Here is a 23,527-nt window from a genome sequence, read left to right on the forward strand (position 1 = left end):
ATTTTCAAAGTGCACAGCCACCTAAATGTTTATATCACTAAAGACATCAGGGGACATGCCCCTTAACCTTAACTGGTTAAGTGTCAGACACTTGGTTTTGGCTAGGGTCATGATGTCAGGGTCATGATCTTACAGTCACAATCTTACCGTCAAGTGATGGAGGCCCTCGTCAGGTTCTTTTCTGGGCATGGAGACTGCCTAGGATCCTCTCTTCCTCTCTCGCTCTCCCTCTCCCTCCCTCCCTCTCTCTCACTCTCTCTCTCTCTCTTTCTCTCACTCTCTCTCTCAAAAATACCAACCAAACAAAACACAAAACAAAACAAAACAAAACAAAAAATCAAGGGAAACCCATGGGTTGTTTCCATTTCTATTTATGAAGTCAATCCAGGCCTAATTTGGGCTCTAACTTGTGGAAATTCTAAAAAATAACATGGTCCAGTGTGAACATTTATGTTGTCCTCCTCCAGAACAAGAAAATATGATTGATCTTGCTTCTACTATGATTCATATGAAGTTTTTTGGCCTGTGGATGATTTTGAGTAATTTTTCAATTTTATTAGTTTTTAAATATATTAATTGAATCTATTATTTTTAACAATACACTAATTGAATTAGTAATGATTATAAGTCTTTTGTAGTATGGTATACAGTTTTTAAAGTCACTTTGGGTCATGGTTAAATTTGTACAAATCTTACTACTCCTGGAGGGTTTTGTTTTGTTTTGTTTTCTCTTTATTTGGGGATATTTAAGTTATAGAATTAGGCTTTTATTTTTGTATACCACTTATGACCACAGACCATTAGGTCTCTGGCTTAAACCTTTTTTTTATCAGTTGAAATACTTGACTGGAATAATTGAGAATTTTTAAAAAACTATGAAACTGCATAATGTATCTATAACACATATGCTATGTATCACAAAATGAGGTAAGGGGCAAAAAATGAGGATATAACAAAGATGGTAAAATAAATTTCAGGAATTTTAGGCATTCCCAGAATAATTATATATGATAGTGGGCAGGTGATATAAAGTCCCATTCCTAGCTACCAAAGGAAGTTGATAATACATCTGTCTCTATACATAGTTGCATTCCATTTCAGATTTCAGCTTATTATCACAAGCATTTACTAAGAATCCTTCTGGCAGAATACAAAACACTTTAAGAGAGAGGAACAAAACTTCTCAAAACAGACACATCACTAGTTGAAGATACATACCCATGGAAAATGTTCATGATCAAGCACATCATAGATGCACAGGTAGCAGGGAGTTAAATTAAATGATATATATTTTTTAATCAGCCAAAAATTTCTTTGAATCAACTTGCACTGAGATTTAATGTTAAGAGAAATGAGTGTCCTTATTAGGAAGCTGAATGCACAAGGGAATCCCCAGCCATAAAATTACAGCATATATAAGGAATGTTATTTTTTTGGAAGCACCTGACAGTTATTTCAATCAAAGCAATGATATTAGGATGGAGTAACTAGTTGTCTCCCTTCTAATGTTGGATATTTAAGATGGGAGCAGGGAATTGACAACAGGAATCTGAGAAGATGAAAATTTTCCATTACTTAGAATATTAAGGAACTCCATGTTATCAATGACCAGCTTAAGCATAGAGGAAATTTTTAAAGCCCAGCAAGATGAACAGAGAGAAGCAGGGAATCACTACACAGAGAGAGAGAGAGGAGAAGAGGCTGTGAGGAGGAGAAGAGCTTGTGAGGGCCTAAGGCAAAGTGGCCTTGGTCTCTGGAGGAAGGTTCATCAGCTCTTCAGAGGTGGGAGGACAGTAGGGCTATACTGGAGCAAGGCTGTGTGGAAGAAAATGGCTTTCGAGGTGATTGATTCAACATGGTAGGTGGAAAGTCGTCAGGATATAAAAACAGACTTAGAATACAAACTTGGAAAAGTGGATTGTTGTAACCGATTTAAAATAAAAGTTACATACCAGGATGCCTTACAAGAAGGGGGAACTTCATTGTATTCGATTATGTGTTATAAAGCCTGCTCATTTCTGATTTTTAAGATACTCCATGATGGGGCATCTGGATGGCTCAGTTGGCTGAGCATACAACTCTTGATTTCTGCTCAGGTCATGATCTCAGGATTGTGGGATCGAGCCTCCCACTGGACTCTGTGCTGAGCATGAGGCCTGCTTGAGATTCTCTCTCCTCTGACTCTGCCCCTCCCCCATTCACACTCTTTCTCTTTCAAAATAAATAAATAAAGCATTTCAAAGAAGATTTCTGTGGGATGATACAATTGTAACATCTCTTGATCAATTTGGAACAAACATACAAAAAAAAAAAAAAACACAGTCACCAACATTACCTCAGGAAAATAGAGGTTGAAGTTGGAGTGATGAGGGACTTTTACTTTTTATCATTTAGAATTTTATCCTAAACATAATTTTATTAAAAGCTAGTTAATTAGGAAATAAAATTATTTAGATAAGATTTTTTCAGTTTTGATGCAATATACACATGATTCTCTAACACGGAAAAATATATGTATGCATATTAAAGGAGTACAGATGATGCATCACAATGCTGAAAATCACCTGTGAGTAGTATGTTAATAGGTTTTTTTGTATTTTTCTATATCAATTACTGTGTTTTCCAAGTTCTTTGCAATGAACCTTTACTATTTTTATAATCAAACAAAAGAGAAGCTATTTTATGTTATACAAGAAAGTTCTTTTTTTTTTATACTGCCCTATTGAGGTATGACTGAAATACAAAATGCTGTACCTATGAAACGAACAGAATTTCATGAGTTTGGAGATAAGCATACAGTTGTGAAACTATTATCACAATGTAGCCATAAGTATATCCATCACCTCTAAAATTTTTCTCCCATACTTAAAAGAAAGTTCTTTTGGCATTTATTCTAATTAGCAACTATTTAAAAAATTCCCCTTAATCATTGGAACATACCCCGTAGTTGAATATATTTTGATGTCATACCAAGAGAAAGAATATTTTGATTTTAGATCAATGGCAGAATATTCTATGAAATAAAAGATGAACTTAAATAATCTCTTTCTGATTAACATAATTAAAAGCCATTGTAAATAGGCCTTCGATTCTGTGTTTTAAGTATTCCATGGCCATTCTCTTCTTAGACCTCAAATGCTATGCAAGTTGTTCTGCATACGCATAGCTTCAATCTATATGCCAGATTTCATTACAGCTTCAAAGATAGCAGTGTGGGCATAGTGTAAATTCAGGGACACCAGAGAGAATTTTTCCACAGGTTATGTAAATAAGCATTAAGAGAGATTATTTGGTCTCATTCTGCATCTTTACATACAGTGCTCTTATAAATAAATAAAAGCACACATAATTAAATGCATTTGATTTCATCATACGCAAAAAGCCAAACCAATATCTGTTATCATGTTAACAAACACAATTTGATCCTCGTGGATTTTAATCAAGCCCCTGTTTTCTTCTCTAGCTTTACGCAATCTTGCTGATAAGTTCCCCTGAGAAGAAGGAATCATGAAGGTTAAGGACTTTTCTCAAATGCATTTCTTATTGTTACGATTACAAAGAAGAGCATAGAACTGGCTGAAGTGTTTAAAAGAGCCCAAATTCATCCTCAAAGGTGTGGTTTAATTCTTCTCTGCTTCCTCACTGCATGCCTAGGGAGGACTTAATCCCCAGATCAGAACATAATAACAACTCCCTGAGCACTCATTCCATGTACACTGTTGAGACAGTAAAACCTCCAACCCTTCGTGGGTTAGCACTGTGTTTGTTTGCAATCATGTCTGCACACCGTCCTAAAGGGAGGGACAGCTTACACTCTTCTGAGAAAAACAAAAATTCAAATATAAAAAATGGTACATCATCGCGCTGTTCTTGGGAGCTATTGCTAAGTCCACTCTGCTTTCCATTTCTAATATGCAATAGTGCTGTGTTAGCCAGCGTTCTCCAGAGAAACAGAACATAGATAGATCATATATATGATCTATCTATGCTTTATATATATATATATATATATATATATATATACACACACATAGATAGATCATATATATATATCAAATAAACTACTGATATATATATATATATGTAAATATATATATAAATATATCAAATAAACTACTGATTCATGCGATTATGGAGGCTGAGAAGTCCCACAATCTGCAGCCTGCAAGGTGGAGACCCAGGAAAGCCAGTGGTGCTGTTCAAAGTCCTGTGAGCCAGAGTCGCTAGTGTAGATTCTACCCTGAATCTGAGGGCCTGAGAACCAGGAGTGCAGGTCAGGGATGAGAGCTCAGCTTAGGCAAATATAAAGCACAAATCCAACCTTCCTCTTCTCTATTTTTTCTTTCTTTTTTTAATATGTTAAAAAAATTTTTTTAACGTTTATCTATTTTCAAGAGACAGAGACAGAATGTGAGCCCCAGAGGGGCAAAGACAGAGGGAGACACAGAATCTGAAGCAGGCTCCAGGCTCTGAGCTGTCAGCACAGAGTCTGATGTGGGGCTCCAACCTACCTACCATGAGATCATGACTTGAGCCAAAGTCGGACTTAAGGACTGAGCATCCAGATGCACCCCCCCTTTTCTTTCCATTCAGGCCCTCATCAGATTGGATGACACCCACCCACACTGGTGAGGGTGATCGGCTTTAATGGGTCCATCCACACAAATGCTAATTTCTTCCAGAAACACCCACAGACACACTCAAAAGCAATGTGTAATCAGATACAGGCATCCTGTGGCCAGTCAAGTTGACACATAAAATTAACCATCGCAGGGTTTTACATTAAAACCAGCTTTTGTTAGAAGACCTAATAATAAAGAAGTGGTAAGCAGGTTTTTTGACTGATTTCCGTTTTGATTTTTAAGGACAACCTGAAATCCTACCCAGCTGACATTACTCTAGTGCTCTTGTTCTCCTCCAATCACAGCAGTTTTGCTCCTATCTTTGGGACATGTTCTGGCATTCCAGCTGCCCAGACTGTTCTTCCTTTAAGGATCTATAGGGCTAACTCCCTCACCTCCTTTCCATCACTGATTAAAGAGAAGCTTCCCCAAGAGGCCTATGCTGACCTTCCTATTGAAGTCACAACTGTCCCTACACCTGATCCCCTTTACTTTGATCTTTCTTTATAGCACCTATCACCTGCGACACAGCTCTTTCTCATTTACCATGAAAATTTTAGAATTCAGGAAACTAGGGGCCCCTGGGTGGCTCAGTTGGTTGAGCTTCTGACTGTTGATTTCAGCTCAGGTCATGATCTCAGGATCACTGGATCAAGCCCCGCATGGGGCTCTGTGCTGATAGTGCAGAGCCTGCTTGAGATTCTCTCTTCCACCCCTCCCTCAGCCCCTCCCCTGCACTCTCTTGTGTGCTTTCTCTCAAAATAAATAAATAAATATTTTTTAAAAAATAAAATAAAAGTCAGACAACTTGAGTACAGAATGCCAAGCATCTGGCTCTTCAACTGGATAGTTACTGTTTTTCTTAATTTTTAAGTAAATGGTTGGGGCAGCAGAATTATATCCAGCTACTTGTTTTGCTTCTGAAAGTTAGAAAGACTTGTAAATCTCAAGAAGAAAAAATACTTTGTCAACTGCCTTGTCTTAAAAAAACCATAGTACCTGCCAGTATCACCCAGGATTTTGGAGTTTGCCATTGTAAAGTTAATGGAATGACTATCAGTTTTACTCTACAATAGGCCTATTCATTGCTACTACATCACAATGTCCACAAATCATAATTGGATTCTATAAGTGGTATTCTTTATAAAAAGGTATTTCTGTGGCATACTATTATGGGTGAACAAACTGTTCAAGTTTAAGGGTACTGGTTAGGAAATATAGCAGATAGAAGTCTCTCTTAATATGGCTATAGTTCAATTTTTAATATGGAAGAAATACAATCACCAGAATTATGTCTATTATTTGTGAAATTCCCACAAACATTTCCTCAGTTTAAAGATTTTTGGTGGGTATTTATATAGAACTCCCCTTTTCATGTGAAATAACTCAAGTTATAAAAGATATTATCAAAGGATTGCATTTGTTAATTGTTCATTTCTCAGACTATGACATTTGCTTTAGGGATAGCTAAAATATACTGAATAAGCTACTTTAAAATATAGAAAGAAGGGGCACCTGGGTGGCTCAGCTGGTTAAGTGACTGACTTCGGCTCAGACCCGATCTCTCAGTCAGTGAGTTCGATCCCCACGTTGGGCTCTGTGCTTACAGCTCAGAGCTTGGAGCCTGCTTTGAATTCTGTGTCTCCCTCTCTCTTTGCCCCTCCCACACTCATGCTCTGTCTCTCCCTGTCTCTCAAAAATGAATAAATGTTAAAATACAGAAAGAAAAATATTAGGGATTGCTTTCAACCGTGTATGAGGTAAGTTTAAAAATGTTTAATCAATTGGGCCGATCAACCTCTTTCTCTTGAAGAAGACCTGGGGCTTCTAACTTATTGTGCCATGGTCAAATGGGATACTTTATAGGGAGACCCTCATACTAATCATTCTCAAATTAAAATCCAGATTTGTTTTTGCAATTTGAAACATTTTGAAAAGACAGGTTTCTACTTATTTCACACTTACTTAGTTTTAAAGATGTAATTAGATCTCAGTGCTGAAATTCAGATCAAAAAGAAGACAGTCTAGTCTTAGCCTCAAATATATCCTGTAGGCTTCATATTAAACTCCATGATGACCATCAAAACCTGGCACATTTACAGCAAAAGCCAGCTTTGTAACTTCCCACATAAGCAATATATATGCCTAATGCGTTATTCTGGCTCTGCAGAACTAAGTGTCAAATTACACGTGCAGCTGTTGTTTCACGGATAAGTCAATAGCCTCAGGATGATGATATTTAAAACAGAGCTGAATTATCAAGATGGAGACTTATCCAGAACAAATGAAACGAACTAAAATGGTTATGGGCTGGGGACTCAGACAGACTATGGTTCTCAGGCTGGTATCACCACATTTTTAGTTGCCTGACCACAATGGATTTGGGTTTCCTGCCTATACTTCCTGATTAGGAAAATGAAGAGGATAAAACTCACCTTGTAAGATACTGGGGGACTTCAATAAACCGAGGCAGGTGACTCACTTAGCACAGTAGCTGGGACTTACAGGTTCTCAGTAAATGATAACTGTTACACATAGGAGAGGAAGCTGAGACTAATGGCAATGCATTGAGTAAGCAGCTGGACAATCACAGACTCAGGGCCAGCTTTCCTCATGCCCAAGCAAAGCTGCATCCACTTGCCAGTGCGGGTAAGAGCTTCAGAGCAGCAACATGGCGCTGAGGTTAGGCATTCCAACCCTCGCCCAGCACCGAGCATCTGAAATCCTTTTCATCCTGCCACACCAAACTTGCAGTGTTCATTCTGCATATGGTCAGAATACCATGTATTCATGTGGTCTCAGCCATCTGTGGTCAGTCAGGGCATGCCTACAGAACTCCTCTTACTGTAATAGTTGACTAATGACAAAGCATGTTCCATTTGTCAAGCTGCAGTGGAGAAAATACCAATCATGCTCCAGCCTGTAGGATGGCCTCAGACTGTGGAGGTGAACTGCCCCTCAGGGCACATGAACTTCCATCCATCCTCCCTTCAAGCCACCTGGTGAATTCCTACTCATCCTTCATATGTAACACAAATGCTACCTTCTTTCTGTAGCCTTTCCTGACCTCTGTGTCACGGACAGTTGTGATAACTCCACCCGTGAGCTCATGATGCTGTGCACAGCTCTATTATATGGCAATTCTAATGTAGTCTTCTAATTATCTGCTTACATAACTGTCAGCCTCTGCAATGGTTGTTACCTTTTTTTTTTTTTTTAACATCAACTCCTTTAAGGATTGTTTCAAATCTTGGATTTTGCTTGCTAAAGTGCACATGCACACACACACACACACACACACACACACACACACACTTAAGAGGATTACACACATCTTGAAAAAGTCATTAAATCTTAGGGATCCATGGATCTAATGTTAGGAACTCCCATTCAAGTCCTTGTGCATATCCATTTATGTTTTCCTTGCACATCACAGTGACTGGCACATTATAGTCATTTGATAAATGAATGAATAAATGAGTAGACAAATAATAGTCTATCTAAAAGAAAGGCAGGATTTTTTTCCCTAAAAGCATACACAAAGAATTCACAACAATCTCAGAGACAACTAGATGTTAGAGAGTCTCTGAAGAAGTTTTGATCAATTCATGCAAGGCTTTCTAGACTCACTGACCTAATCCTATTTTGATTCTCTTTCTAATGCTTCTGTATAGTGAAGACCATGGTGGAAGACAAAATTAGTTACACTGGGTTTCTGAAATACAAACTACAGCAATTTTTCACAGGGGCACAGGTTAAATGAGGGGAGATTATTTCCCCCTTTGGCCTCCTGTTTCTATTATAGACCATTCAAAGGCAAATGGAGATTAATGTGTTTTGCCTTTTTGGGAAAATGGTGAAACTTCATCTACCAGTCTCACGTTACACATGTGTCCCATCCATGGCTATTGAATGGGGTCACAGCTACAGGCCTGCGACTGAAGGTGGCAAGCACCTACAAGAAGGCTACCTAGGGACTGCAGCAAAACACTGGGACATGGTGGGGTATGAAAGGCATTTGGTTCAGTTTCATAATAATATCCTGGATCTCACTGCCTGTAAGCGGCACTCACCTTTCCTCTAACCTGATAGGAAAGACTCTCAAATTCCAAGAACTGAGGCTGGCTTCCAAGTTTCAGTATGGATAGCTCCTTGGAGAAGGGGCTTTTCTACCTAGAAAAATCTCTATTTTGTCATTTCCATGGTATTTCTTTAAGACACATTCTTTCCTCTCCAATTTTTTACACTGTGCCTGCTTGAATAAGCCTCAGTTGTTCTAAGAAAGAAAGAAAGAAAGAAAGAAAGAAAGAAAGAAAGAAAGGCAAGAAAGAGATGACACAGAATTATTTTTCTTTGATGGTGAACTTCACCTTCTCCCAGAGGCCACTGGCAAACTCTTAACTTTTACCGCCTCAGTTGTTCTAAAAAAGAAAGAAAGAAAGAAAGAAAGAAAGAAAGAAAGAAAGAAAGAAAGAAAGAAAGGAAGAAAGAAAGGCAAGAAAGAGATGACACAGAATTATTTTTCTTTGATGATGAACTTCACCTTCTCCCAGGGGCCACTGGCAAACTCTTAACTTTTACCACTTGTGGAGGAGCTTTGTGAGCGCTGGTCCTCCCCAGTCCTCCTGTGAGCAGCTAGAGGTCTCTAGTGGAAACACAGAGCCATCACAGCTTAATCGGGTGTGGCAGGCTGGGAGGGCCCAATAGCGACAGCACAGGGCCAACAAGAACTGCTAGCAGAAGCCACTTCCCAGATACATAAATACACGGGTTGGTTAGAATTTCATTAGTCACAAGTCCCCAACTTCAAAGATTCTTGATATCTGGGAGAGCTCATTGGGATCAGGCTTTGAAAAAAGAACAAAAGATGAAGGCAGTCCTTGCCTCTTTCTCTTTCTTATCTGCTTGGAAACTGTGCTTCTAGTTACAAAGTGTACAATTCCAGGAGCTGTGAGTGTATTACCAATGTGAGACCTATTCTTCCATAAATGGGGAACCCTGTGAGACTATGTAAATTACCACAAAATTGTCAAGAGTAAGAGGCTTGTAAATATCCTAGCTCCACCACAGCAACAGAAGGATAGGAACTTTTCCCTACACACAAGATGTCCAAATGTTACAGATTCTCCTTATCAGGCAGCACAACATTTTAATGTCTTTTTCTTCTTATCTTTTTTGAAGTATGGGATAGCCACATGATTCTTTTAACAGAGAAAAGACCATCATGAATAGAAAACAACAACATTACTGGACATCATTTGTTTGTACAGCCAAAGTTTCATTTCAGTGAGAAAGATGCTCCTAACATACAGTCACTGATAGCTTTTAAACCTACCCTTGGCTGTTTGGAAGCAAAATTCTAATGAATTATTTAAGAATCTTTCTGTTTTCACATCCTTGGGAATAGAATGTGATTTACTTCAGTTAAAAAAAAATGTAAGTTTGAAACATTTGCCCCACAGGGTGCTGATAAAGTCATGGTGAAGACAATGTGGGTAATTTGGAAACAAGGTGGTTAGATCTTGTCAGTTTTGATTGCACTCACCAGATCCAAAACCTGCTCTTGCAGTGTAACTGCTATGGGCCTCTACAAGTGTAGAGACTGGTTTTTGTCACCTCCATTGGCAAGACTGAAGTGTACCATAATAATCAATAAAAGTTGGCATATTTTAAAGCCTAAATTAGGGAATGAAACAATCCCCTAAAATAGGTAAAGTCAAAAACATGAGTGAAATTGATTTTTGTGGCAACCGCAACAATAAATCCCTCTAAGTATTGTTTCTACACATCAGAATGTTCAGGTTCTCTTAAGCCTCCACTGTAAGCCTCTCTACAATACTGTGTAGTTCTTCATTTGTGCTGGTAACAAGTCTTGTAATTGCTTGTTAAATGTCTATGCTCCCTACTAGAATACACACTCTGCTTTGTGTGAGAATTCAGTCTTGTGCACTCGCACTTCTGGGATGCCTGATACACTGTAATACTTACCATATATTTGTGGATTGCTTTCATTGTTAATATATGACTATAACACAATGATTTCCAGGAATGATACCACTAATAGAAAGGCCCCAAAGAATATGATCAAACTCTTTATATTAGATTGTAGTTTTTATATTCAGGGACCATAAGACTAGAAATAAAAAGAGAAGAGGTTATAGTAAAAATATTTAGTGGAAAAAGAAACTAAAAACAAAAGTTACAGAAAACTCCTCAGTCTTTTAATGGGTATATCTCATCCATTCTTCCCATCAACCCTTGGAGGGAAATATTGAAGAGAAAGGGCAAAGGGATTTTAAGAAGCAAGGGCAGTCTTATTCTAATCTGTGTGACACAGACAACAAACATAATCAACACGCTTCATTTAAGGAGGAAGAAAGGGTTAGTTTATGTCTGACAAAATGCATTCTTGAAGGGGAAGAATAGTCTGGGATTGAGATATGGAACAAGGAGGGAATAGTAGGCTTACTTCCAAGCGATGGGAAACATGGAGTAGCATGTGCAAGAGAAGACGACTGTACTAGATTCTTACTTCAGTACAAGACAGCCTGGCTCCATCCAGGAAAGCTGTGGGAATCTACACCATAATTTGGGAGACCAATGGTTGAAGCTTTCATCAAATCTCAGTAATCAGCAATTCTAATTTCAAAGTGAATAAAGACCTGTTAAAATATGAACATATTTACAAACGTACATCCTGGTGTTCTTTGAAGGCAGACCTCTCCTAGGAAAGACGCTTCCATAGATAACTCCAGATCAGAACTCTTGTGCTCAGACCCTTGAAAAGACTTTATGGCTCCCAGAACAAAAGACCCAGCCTGGCCAGGATATACAAGGCTCCACAGGAGTGACCCCCAGTTGCCTCTCTGCCTCATCGTCTTCCACTTTCTCTACTCGGTGCACTGCAGTTACAACTCATCTCTTCACCAGTCTCAGAACTTTCTCCACAGATCATATATCTTTATCTATATACCCACTTGGCTAACCCCTCATTTCCTGTAGGTCTCTTCCTTGGCAACTCTATTTTTTTTTATTAAATATATTTTATTGTCAAATTAGTTTCCATACAACACCCAGTGCTGCACCTTGGCAACTCTAAAATCACACACACTCACCCAGCCTACTCCCTCTGACCCCAACAATTCATAATCTCCTACCCTGCTATAGGGTTTGCTCCTTAGTTCTCCTCACTAATGTGAGAATTGCTTATTTATCTTTTTAAAATTTTTTAATGTTTATTTATTATTGAGAAACAGAGAGAGAAAAAAGCATGAGGAGGAGACAGAATCTGAAGGACGCTTCAGGCTCTGAGCTGCAAGTACAGAGCCCGACACGGGGCTCCAACCCACAAACCGCGAGATCATGACTTGAGCCCAAGTCAGATGCTTAACCGACTGAGCCACCCAGGCAACGCTAGAATTTATTTATCTTGATTATTGTCTCTCCCCCTTATTGTAATGTAAGTTCTATCAAGGCTGACGTTTTTACCAATCCAAAGGGACTCAAACGTTCTGCTTGAGTGGGTGGTTGGAGCACAGAGGGACTTGTCATGTCTCCTTTTCAAAGCCCAGAGAAGCACATGCAGAGGCTGAATTACATCTTTGTGCCCCTTGAGGTTGCAAGAGGCAGGAAGCAATCTTCCCAGATTCTGAGATTGCATGTTTGAAGACAGAAGCTGATGCTTCCGGGACAAATGAGAGGGAGCTTGAGAGGTGTGTTCTTTGCCGAAAATTCCTTTGTGCAATTTGCTTGTTCAACGCAGATTCAGGCTTTCTAGGAGAACTCAATGATTCTGTCTGATTGAATTCATTTTCACAGACTCCATGTGTGCCCAGAGAAAGCCACACCGCTTCTTTCCAGTCCACACCTGCTTCTCACTGCTTCTCACGAATGGCCGCCACAAGCCCTGGGGGCAGGATGGGGTGGGACCTACATGCAACATCTCAGGTCCATCTTTAGAGAATGAAAGAGGTCTGGTAAGACTGTTGCAATCATGAGGATGCCTCTCCCGGCAAGGAGGGAAAATGGCCACAGCCCAGAATGCCTGCCAAGAATGAGAGAAACTCTAAGGGCATTCATGTTTTCAGGGATGACTCTTCTTTCAGACAAACCTCAAAAACATAATGCTGTATTTATCTTTGAAAGCATACATTTAGACATCTTTATTACCAGCTTGCCTCTTTTGAGAGTTTCTGGTGAGTAACAGGAACCCAGAGTGACAGAACATTAATATTAATTATCAGCCATTTTCTTACTAATGGATTTCTTTATAGCAGCTTTGGTTTATTTTTTAAAAAATGTGATATTTATACTAAGACCAAAAAGATGTATAAAAGATAGCCAGGAAGGCTGGTGGGGAAGAGTATTTCAGATAGAGGAAACACCATACAACAAGATCAGCTGTCTCCAAATTCATGACATATAGTAGCCTTTAAGAATTGGCAATGAGCCCGGGGTGCCCGAGTGGCTCAGTCGGTTAAGTGTCGGACTCTTGATTTCAGCTCAGATCATGATCTCAGGGTTCGTGAGTTCCAGTGCTGCACTGGGGTCGGTGCTGACAGTGCAGAGGTTGCTTAAGATTCTCTTTCTCTCCCTCTTTCTCTGCCCCTCCCCTGCTCCTACTCTCTCTCTCTCTCTCAAAAGCAATAAATAAACTTAAATTAGCAATAAGAAATTCAAACTCCCAGAAATTCGTGGAAATTCTCAAATCCTAAGTACATTTTTAAAATAACAATGAGTGACCACAGTGCTAAGTAGTGAACAATAAGCAGTGAACCATTTTTCAGTGGTGGAGTTACAACTAGAAGTTTCAAAGGCATTCTTCAACTTCATTCTCATAAAGTCGAACAATCTCTGAAGCTTTATACAATAGGGCTTAATAAATTTTTCAAAGAATGCCTTTAAGACATTAGGTTTTCCTGTTGTTTAGAAACAAAACCAAAGAGAAAAAAAGAGAGACTTTCCAAAGAAATCAATACTACAACTATCAAACTATCACTAAAATTTAAGTTTTGGGGCACCTGGGAGGCTCAGTCGGTTAAGCATCTGACTGCAGCTCAGGTCACAATCTCAAGGTTTGTGGGTTTGAGCCCTGTCTTGGGCTCTGTGCTTACAGCACAGAGTCTGGAGCCCGGAGTCTGCTTCAGTTTCTGTGTCTCCCTCTCTCTCTGCCCCTCCCCAACTTGTGTGTGCACGCGTGATCTCTCTCTCTCTCTCTCTCTCTCTCTCTCTCTCTCTCTCTCAAAAATAATTAAACACTAACAAAAAAAATTTTTAAGAATTTATGTTTCAACTGGCTGCTATTTGTAAACTCACTTTATACTTCTCTCTCAAAACAACTTGGAGATCCATAAGTGGCTCGGCACTGAGGTAAAAGGATCAAAATGCCAGAAGAGCATGAGATAAAAATGACCTGAAATCTAGAATTTTATTTCCCTAGGTTTAATATTTGAAATCATAAAATAGTTTACCAACTGCTAAAGAGGGATTTCCCTCTTTTAGCTTCAGACACCATTAGTGCTTAGAAGGACACTAAATGGCTATCTTATTCATCTACTCAGACAGTATCCCAGATAAATAGAAATATGCCCTACTTTCAAATACTTTTATACAGATTCAACAGTCTGTCTCAGGAAATGATTCCAGTTAACAGCCCTTGTTGTGAAGAACTATGGTATTTAGATTAAGTAATATATATGTCATTAAAATTGTAGTCTCATCCATTCCATCTATTTGGGCAGGGAGGTCAGTGACATACGAAAGTCCACATATTTGATAATGGGTTTGGGCTTTGGGGTTGCACAATGCTGAGAGGCCACCAGGGACCTGGCCCCAGCAGCTTCACTCCAAGTGAATGAGCTCAGATCTTAGCCCACCAGGAGACACATCAGTCCTGACCACACAGTGCTAGGGAGGAAGGTCTTTCCTGACATCTGCTAGCCTGGAGATTGCAGGTAATGCGTGCCAAATGGGAATGGAAATATCAGCAGGCATTTCTTAGACTCCAAAAGAAGAGAATCAACAACATTACCCGGTTCCCTTTCCCTTATCCCTAAAGTTCTTAGGTGCAGAGGTTGCTTAAGAGTTCTTAGGAGTGTTAGGAGAAGAGAAGATTCAGGTAATGAGGTAAAGCTTCGAAGGTGATTTGTACAAGTATGGGTACATGTGTACATGTGTGCATGTACTTATCTAAGTATGTGTATTTGTAGTTTCGTATAGGTGTGTATTCCCATCCTTCTGTTTGTGTCAACATTTGCATATATCCTGTATCTGAGTAATTATATGTGCATTTGCATATGTGCTTGTGTTCATGTATATGTATGTATAAATGGTTATATGTGTACTTGAGTTTATATGTGTGTGTTTGTGTGTGTACATATGCACATGTATGCATGTGTGGCAGAGAAACCAAAGACTGGGGATCTGGAAACAGCACTAATGACCAAACTGAGTGAAGGGAAGACAGAGTGACACAGGCTTACAGATTCCAATTCTAAGAAAAAAGGTTGTAAAATTCGAAAGGATATTTGGAGGAAAGCATGCAAGGACTATTTCTCTAAGGTAAAGAACTATTGTTCACTTCCCTTGAACAAAGCAATATAGCCTCTGCCTTCATAACAGTTAATGTCCTAATGTCCTAATGTCCTAATGTCTTGTGACATTAGGACCTTACCTGCTTAGACCCTCTAGCTCCATGATTAGGATGGGATGGATCTGAACTGAGAGAACTCATTGCCAAGTCAAGAACTCAAAGAGTTTCATAAAATTCTTTCCTCCACAATTTTGAGGAATAAGCATATGATTAGTTGTACTTTTCCAAAATTATAGGATAAGAAAGGAGACAGAGACAGCCAAAGATATCTCACAGATTTACAATTATATTTTCTCTTCAAGAGAAATAATAATAAAATAATGCACTGGCCAAAAACATTTTGGCTTTATGCTGAAATTTTATTTTTTGAAGGCAAACATATTTTGGAACTGAGAGACACTAAGCTGTGTGACAATACTATAAATAATTGCAGCTTAATGTTGATAATAATATTACTATTGACATTCAAACTACTTCATGAAGGTACATGCTAACATGATAATAGTTATTGAGCATCTACCATGTATTGAGAAAGCCAAGTATAAAACACAGTCCCTGCCCTTAGGGAGACACAGCTCAGAAGAGTCCACAGACCAGTAAACAGATAACTACTGTGTAAGCAGCTGAAGAAGCCGTCTGCCTGTGGAAAGTGCAGGGGAGCATGAAACAGGAAGTGAGGAGGACAGCTTGGGAGGACTACTGAAGGTATTCCACCCGTGAGGGGTTATTCCACCCGCGTCTTTCTTGAAGGATGAATAAGAAACTTCACAGGCAAATGGAATGGAGTCTTCTGTATATATATCACCCAACATACGTATGTGTATAAAATTGGAATTAGTACTATATATATTACATATAGAAGATTAGTATTTATGATATATAATACCAATTGTACATACATTATAAACTACACACACACACACATATATATATAGATATAGATATATCCATTAATTCTGTATAATACGAGTCTACCTTCCTTTCAATTATAGATATTTCTATGTTGTTGCTCTTTAGGGTCTTTATATTATTCCCCACATCTACCCCTACTCCAAACCGAGGAGAAAAACATAATAACATAATTAATTAATTTCCTTAGTGATGAGAGTATTATATACAAAAATTATTAGCAGGAAATATAAACTTTTGTGGCTTTTAAGTTGGGACACCTCAGAGTTAATGCTAAGCCAGCCCCTGCATTTATTTGAAAACCTGCCAAAAACTTTTTGTGAGAATTCAGCTGAACTATTTGTCATTTCTCTGAGTTCCTAAATTGATCCACATTATAGAAAGGGAAAATGTTCTTGCCCAATTTTTTAAACTACCTGATATTAAAATGAACTGCAGTCTTGGGGGATTTGAGAGCCACTCCAAGCTGGCAATAAGCAATACCCTGGTTAAGGAGAACTGCAAGAAAATGCAACTCACACATCTGTAGAGAAACACAGGAATGTGATTAAGAGCAGGGTATCCCATTGGCTATGTCACATACAGCTCCAATGAGTTTGGGGCATGTGCAGAGGGTCAGGAAGCAGCAAGACTGTATTCATTTCACCAGAAATGGGGGAAATAGGACATTTGGTGCCATCCACCTCACACATTTTCATTCAGCCTCTGCAGTTGAAATGTAGTATGTTTCACAGTTGGAAGGAAAGAAGAGCTATGCCAGTGACAAAACTGGAACATTGAGGGGAAATTAATAACACTATGCACTTCAGGTTTCCTGGGAGGGTGTGCCATACATATTAAGTAATCATGACATGATTTAACAACAATAGCCTTGCTTGGCTCAAGCTGATCATTTAAAGCTCCAGGTACTGTAAGGAAGAATCACTTTGATAGAGAGACTGTAAAGACTTTTGGGGAGAGGGGAGATGAAGAGAAACACTCTTGCAGAGAACTAGGCCTAAAATCAGAAGAGCTCATGAAGAAAGACTCTCCTGTGCACTTAGAGGGCACTCATGGGAATTGTGAATGGCATTTTACAGCAGGGAATTTTTGCACAGCTGCAGTCACATCGGAGCTAGAGTTGCACTGGAATCGAGGGGCTTCGAAAGCACTGGAGTAGGTGATGCTGTTTAGAAAAATCTGGACATTTAGCAAATACACATTAAAAGCCTGCGGATTCTGCCATGCAGTGTGGTCGTTCCCCAAACAAGCTTAAATGTGAGGCACACCTAGATTTTTCTTTCTGGCTCTGCCAGAAACCTGGGAACCTGAGCCAGTTACCTCATTTTGTAGAACCTCAGTTTGCTCATCTGCCAGATAACTGCACTAGTCTCACAGGGAAGTTAGGACAATTAAATTGAGTAGCATATATAAAGAATCTAGTCTAGTGGCTTGCAGATGGCAGTGAATAAAAGTCAAGCTAGACAAGCAGCAGGACACTTCCTTTTTGTGGTGTTTGTACCATTTTACTCCCAAGGTGATAGCAGAAGTGTAAGTACTATTAATCATAGTAAGAGTATTAAGTCATAGTATTAGTATCTAACAATCATATTAAATACTTGCCTATCATATTGAGTACTGACCATATTAAAGTATTGTAGGGGAGCCTCAGTGGCTCAGTCAGTTTAGTGTCCAACTTTGGCTAAGGTCATGATCTTGCAGTTCATGAGTTTGAGCCCCGCGTCAAGCTCTGAACTGACAGCTCAGAGCCCGAAGCCTGCTTCAGATTCTGTGTCTTCCTCTCTCTCTTCCCATCCCCAACTCATGCTCTGTATCTCTTTCTCAAAAATAAATAAACACTTAAAAATTTTTTAAAAAAGATATTGTAGTCTTAGCTTTCTACAAATTATTCCTTTTAATATTCATATAATCTCAAATAACTTAAGATGTTATTTTTCCTTCATTTATACAGATGATCAGACTTGGAGAGATGAAGGACTTATTTGAAGTCACACAGAGCTCATAAAATTCTGAGCTCAAATTTAAACCCAGGTCTGTCTTACTCTTAAACTCATAATTTTCGTAGTTGATTCCAAACATTAGATAAACGTAGCTGGGATTAGTATAGCTTCTGACCAAGGGAGGTCCGAAAGGCAGGACCAAAGAGACAAAATTTTAACAGACTCTTAAAAGATGGATATCTTTTTTCAAGATGGGGAAGTGTCTCCCAGGCAGACAGAACTGTTTAAACATCTAACAACAGCCTGAAAGTATTTAGCACGTGCCATGTGTGAAGGTCTGGGCCTGTCGGGGGGGGGGGGGGGGGGGGGTTGAAGCAGGGCCTTCAAAAGAGGTGCCACAGCAACCACCATAGTATCACAGGATACTGAATGTAACTCTTTGTTGCTTTGGAATTTTAGCAGACATGCCAAGGTCAAGAACAAAATGGTAGGTACCACTTATCTACAAAGTCTAAAGTAAGGTTCTAAATCATCTCAACAAGATTAGAAGAGGACCACCCCCAAGCTGGTGCTGCCAGAATTCGGTGATCATCCCCTCCAACCATGTAAAAAGTTAAAGTTGAAAAACATCAAAACAGAAATTTCTTTGGAAAAAAATTGTTATTTTACTTCTCCTTGGATGATGGTTGAAAACAGCTGCAGCCTCACTTCAAACCTAGTAAAACAGGGTGAAAGAGACTAATGGGAAAGCTTGACATGTGTCTTCAGGAATCTGGGGGACACAGAGACTAGTGTCTGATGGATGTTGGGAAAATTCAAAGGTGAAAGACTAGAGAGGGAAAAAAAGGAGAGAAAAAGACTTTGTTCTTTCATAACAAAGAAAAAGAGAACTGTGTGGGAAGGGAGATGTTTTTCCACCCATGACATGGCAAAGGGGCTTTTACTTCCCTGTTTCTAGAAGTAGATCCTGTGGGGAAAATAAAGCCTCTCTGACCCAACCGAAAACAGACCCTCCTCAAGGAGAACATATAGGGCTACAAAGTGTCCCCAACAGTGAGGTGGCCCTTGAGAAGTCCACGGGATGAGGTAGATAGTTTTAAGTGACCAGCAGGTGAGAGTTACTACTCATAACATTCACTGAAGTCTGAGATCTTCAGCAGAGAGGGATTCTAAGGATCCCACAAAAACATCCCCCAAGAGAAAGAGCCAACAGTAGTGAGTCCATCGTCCAGAGGGCAGAAACGCAGAGGGCAATTGCAGCAACCTCCCTCAACTCTCCCTACTAGTTCATTGTTCTTTCTGATACCTCCAGGGCCAAGACTTATTTTTAAACTGAACTGAAGTTTTTAATTATTGAATGTAACTGGAATCTTTTTAGTAAGAGTGTCTTGGAAAGCTCTTCCATCCAGTCATGGGGAACAATGGTTTTAACATCATCAACGATGAGGAGCAATGAGAAAGCACAAAGTTGCTTTCAGGCTTGTATACTACTGAGACCAACTAACAAAATAAAAACCAACCAGAATTGTAGTAGCAATTAGAATAACAACAATAATAAGTCCATGTAAATTCTTCACCTACCACATATTCTTCCTCATCCTTTTGTCCGGTCTCTTCACCAACTCATGTGGGCTTTGAGTTTCATTTTTGTCCTTAGTCTCTCTCTTCTTGTTAGGTGTTAGAATCTGCTGAGCCACATAGATTTTTCTCTTTTATCACCACTCAGACTAGTTTGTTTCTGCTAAATCCATACTAATGTTTGAATGGCAGGAAGGAGAAAGTGTTTTTAGGTGAGGGGCTAATCCATGAAATTGGAAAACTAGACTGGGTCTTTATTTTGAAGGGACACACCTCTCATGCTAATAAGTTCATACTTTCCCCCCCTCTTTTGCAGATACAGGGAGATATCGAAGGATTTTAATCTGAGTGGTGACATATTATATTTTGGGGTTTTCATCTTTAATTATTTTTGGCAGGAAGTGTGGGGAATAGATTGAACAAGGAAGAAACTAGAGATAGGGAAATCAATTAAGAGGTAACCCTGAGATAAATAACCTATAAAGTTAGTGGAAGAAAAATTAAAATTCTCCAATGACCGATCTAAAGGCAGGTACTGAAGTGCAGTAAGCATGGAAACACTGAAAGATCAGACTAATAAATCAAGCTGGATAATCATCTGAAAATAAAGACTTCGATGGCAAATGCAAACTGTGCATTGATTGAAAAATTAGGACTATGGACCTTCTAACTATCACAAATTTTATTTTCATGCATTATCCTGGAGTCTTGGATTGTAAATTTCAAGATTTTCTGTCTCATGGACTTAATTGTATGGATCTTCTTGCAAGGTTAAGAAAAGGAAAACAGCTTCCTGTCTCCTAAACATCTGCCGTCCTTAGACAAAAAGGAAATTGTCTTCCCCTCTCTCCCTTCAAGCACATCTTACATTTAAATGACAAATCCATTTTTTATAAGTAGGTTTATTATTATTATTAAGCAAAATGGTATTTGTATTTCACTTCCAGTCCCATCTGGAATGAGTCTTCTATTTTACATTAGCTTTAACTTTGGTCTTATTATTTTCACAAACATTTTTAAAACTTCTTTGAAAATAACATTAAATGCTTTGGGGCATTAGCCAAATTCAATTCCCTGAGAAACATCAAAAGAAAAGCTGGCGTTACTGAGAACAATTTTCCATTGTAATATACCAAAGTAACAATGAAATTTTTGTTAGAGAAAAGGCATGATAATATTCAGTGCCAATTTACATACCCTATTTCTCCTGTAATTAATTTGCCACACACTCCTGCCTCTGTCCTTAAGAACCATCTGGTCACACACTTGACCCCTTTTCACCTTGTTTCTCTAGTCACAAATACAGGATAATTCAGCCTACACCTATTTTATTTTGGACATCCTCCATCTTTTTATCCTTTTTTAAAAAATTATTTACTGTTTATTTATTTTTGAAAGAAACAGGGACAGAGCATGAGTGTGGGAGGAACAGAGGGAAATACAGAATCGGAAGCAGGCTCCAGATTCTGATCTGTCAGCACAGAGCCCAATGCAGGGTTTGAACCCACAAACTGCGAGATCATGACCCCAGCCAAAGTTGGATGCTTAACAGACTGAGCCACCCAGGTGCCCCAATCCTTTTTAAATCTTCATATTTATTATCAGTTTTTATTAGGATGATTCCCTTGTAAATACAGGGAATAATTCAAATAGTAATACAAATAGCAGCCATTTATGGAAAGCCTCCCATATGCCAGGATTTTCTTACATTATGTCCATTTATTTGCACAAGTCCAGGATAGAGAAATACTATTTCCATTCTACAAATGATAAAACAAACTCAAAGAGGTTAAGTGATCTGTCTGAAGTCATACAAATGATGAATGAGTTTGAAAAACCAGAAAACCTTCTGAGAGTTAAGAACAGGAATCAGCGGGGGAAAGAGGGGCACCAGGTAACATAGGCACTGGGATTCCACTCAGGAATATTGGGAGGAAGTGATGTTTACCTGCTACCTTCCAGCTTTGAAATTATAAAACACTAATTAGCTCTAGATGAAAAGCTTTTGACTGGGCCTTGGAAACACTAAATCCCCTTCCTGACACTGACTCATGTTGTGTCCTATGCTAGTCACATAACCTTGTTGAACCTCATTTTCTTCACTTGCAAAATGGAAATAATAATATGTATGGCACAGAGGTGGTGTGGAGTTTAATTAGCGTTTCTAAGGTACTTTGAGATGATCAGATGAAAGGTGTACTTTACATTTACAACATTAATTATTATTTTTATTGTACATAATCATTTGAAAATACAAGAAGCTCCTGGATGTTATTTTGCCATAACATATATTATAACCTAAGACTCTTTCTGAAATCTGTGCTCTTATGGTTAATATGACCTGCTCATTCATAGATAATTCCCAAAGAAATCAACTTGGGAACAATATGCAAAATAGGGTAACTAACAGAAATAAGGAAAAGTATATCAGGTAAGTATTGGTTTGACCAATTAGAGCAGACACACCTAACTGTTGAAATCAACACAACAGTCATAGCGATAACTGAAGGAAACGAAGATATAGCTTGATTGCAAAACAATATAATGGTGCCTCTATTTGAAGTGTGCTTTTATTGTTAGGAACCCAAAGCAATTTACCAATATTATCTCCATAAGAAGGAGAGCAAAGGGAATCCACTTTAAATATAGATGAATGGAGACTTAGTGACTAAGTGGTTTGCCCAAGGTCACTGAGTCCATTGCTAACAGCAGGGTTTAAGCTGTCCTCTTCCTTGATGAGGTCAAAGAGTTTGAGGTGGAGCTGAAAACTGAACTCAGATGTTTTGTATCTAATAACTTGGTAATGTTACCTCTCTTCAAACAAATGGGTATAGTCTGAAGATAAAGGCATCTTTAAAAAGAATCCTCTGCAATATCGAAATAAAACCTCTTGGTGATTAGAGGCTCTAGCAAGGTTGAATAGGTCTATCCTAGATTAACAGTACCTGGGAAAGCATGTTTCTTATTCCATTGTTTAATTGCTGTGATTTCTGTTTCCAGTAGTAATGGTAAATATTCCAAAGGGATGTTATTTCTTATCCTGCATTTTCCATCAGTAGGGAAGAAAATAGCCTCCTACAGAGAAGGTGATTAGGTCTTCAAAACTTGTTCAATAGATTATTTACTTCATGTCAGGAAATTTTCAAAATATTTGACTCCAGCCTAAGTCTCAGGAAGCACTAGAATGTATTCATCTCCAATAAATCAGGCCTTAAAACTCTCTTTCCTCATATCTTTACTTTTTGGCATCCTAAACATCCTTAATATAATTCTCATTCAAACTTACAAGTTACAGAATGTGAGAGAAATCCCACTGATAATTGACTTGGATGTCTTACAATATCCAGGACAACTCAAGTACCAAAAAATCACCAAAAATGTCATTACCAGGTTTTATTTTATGTCAACTTGAGTGGGGTTATTAGCAGAAATCTATGTGATTAGGATCCATCATGAAATAACACATTGATGATATTTCTGCAAATTGAGCACGTATTTCTCATTGATGTTCTGTTTTTAAGTTTAAGAAATTTCTCCTTCTTTCTCTCTCTCTCTTGATAAAGGCATACTGAGTTAGAGCCTCTCATCAGGTTCTGTACTGACAGCATGGAGCCTACTTGGGAGTCTCTCTCCTCGTTCTGGATCTCCCTCACTCATGCACTCCCTTTCTCTCTCTCTCTGAAAAATAAATAATAAAAAAGTAAACTGAGGGGCACCTGGGTTGCTCATTCAATTAAATGTCCGGCGTTGCCTAAGGTCATGATCTCACAGTTCATGAGTTTGAGCCCCATCAGCACAGAGTCCCCTTCAGATCTTCTGTCCCTCTCTCTCTGCCCCTCCTTCACTCTCTGTCTCTATTTCAAAACTAAATGAAAACATGTAAAAAA

The sequence above is a fragment of the Panthera pardus genome, unplaced genomic scaffold, assembly GCF_024362965.1.
Source record: "Panthera pardus isolate Hobbes unplaced genomic scaffold, ASM2436296v1 HiC_scaffold_2, whole genome shotgun sequence".
In the NCBI taxonomy this organism is placed as follows: domain Eukaryota; kingdom Metazoa; phylum Chordata; class Mammalia; order Carnivora; family Felidae; genus Panthera; species Panthera pardus.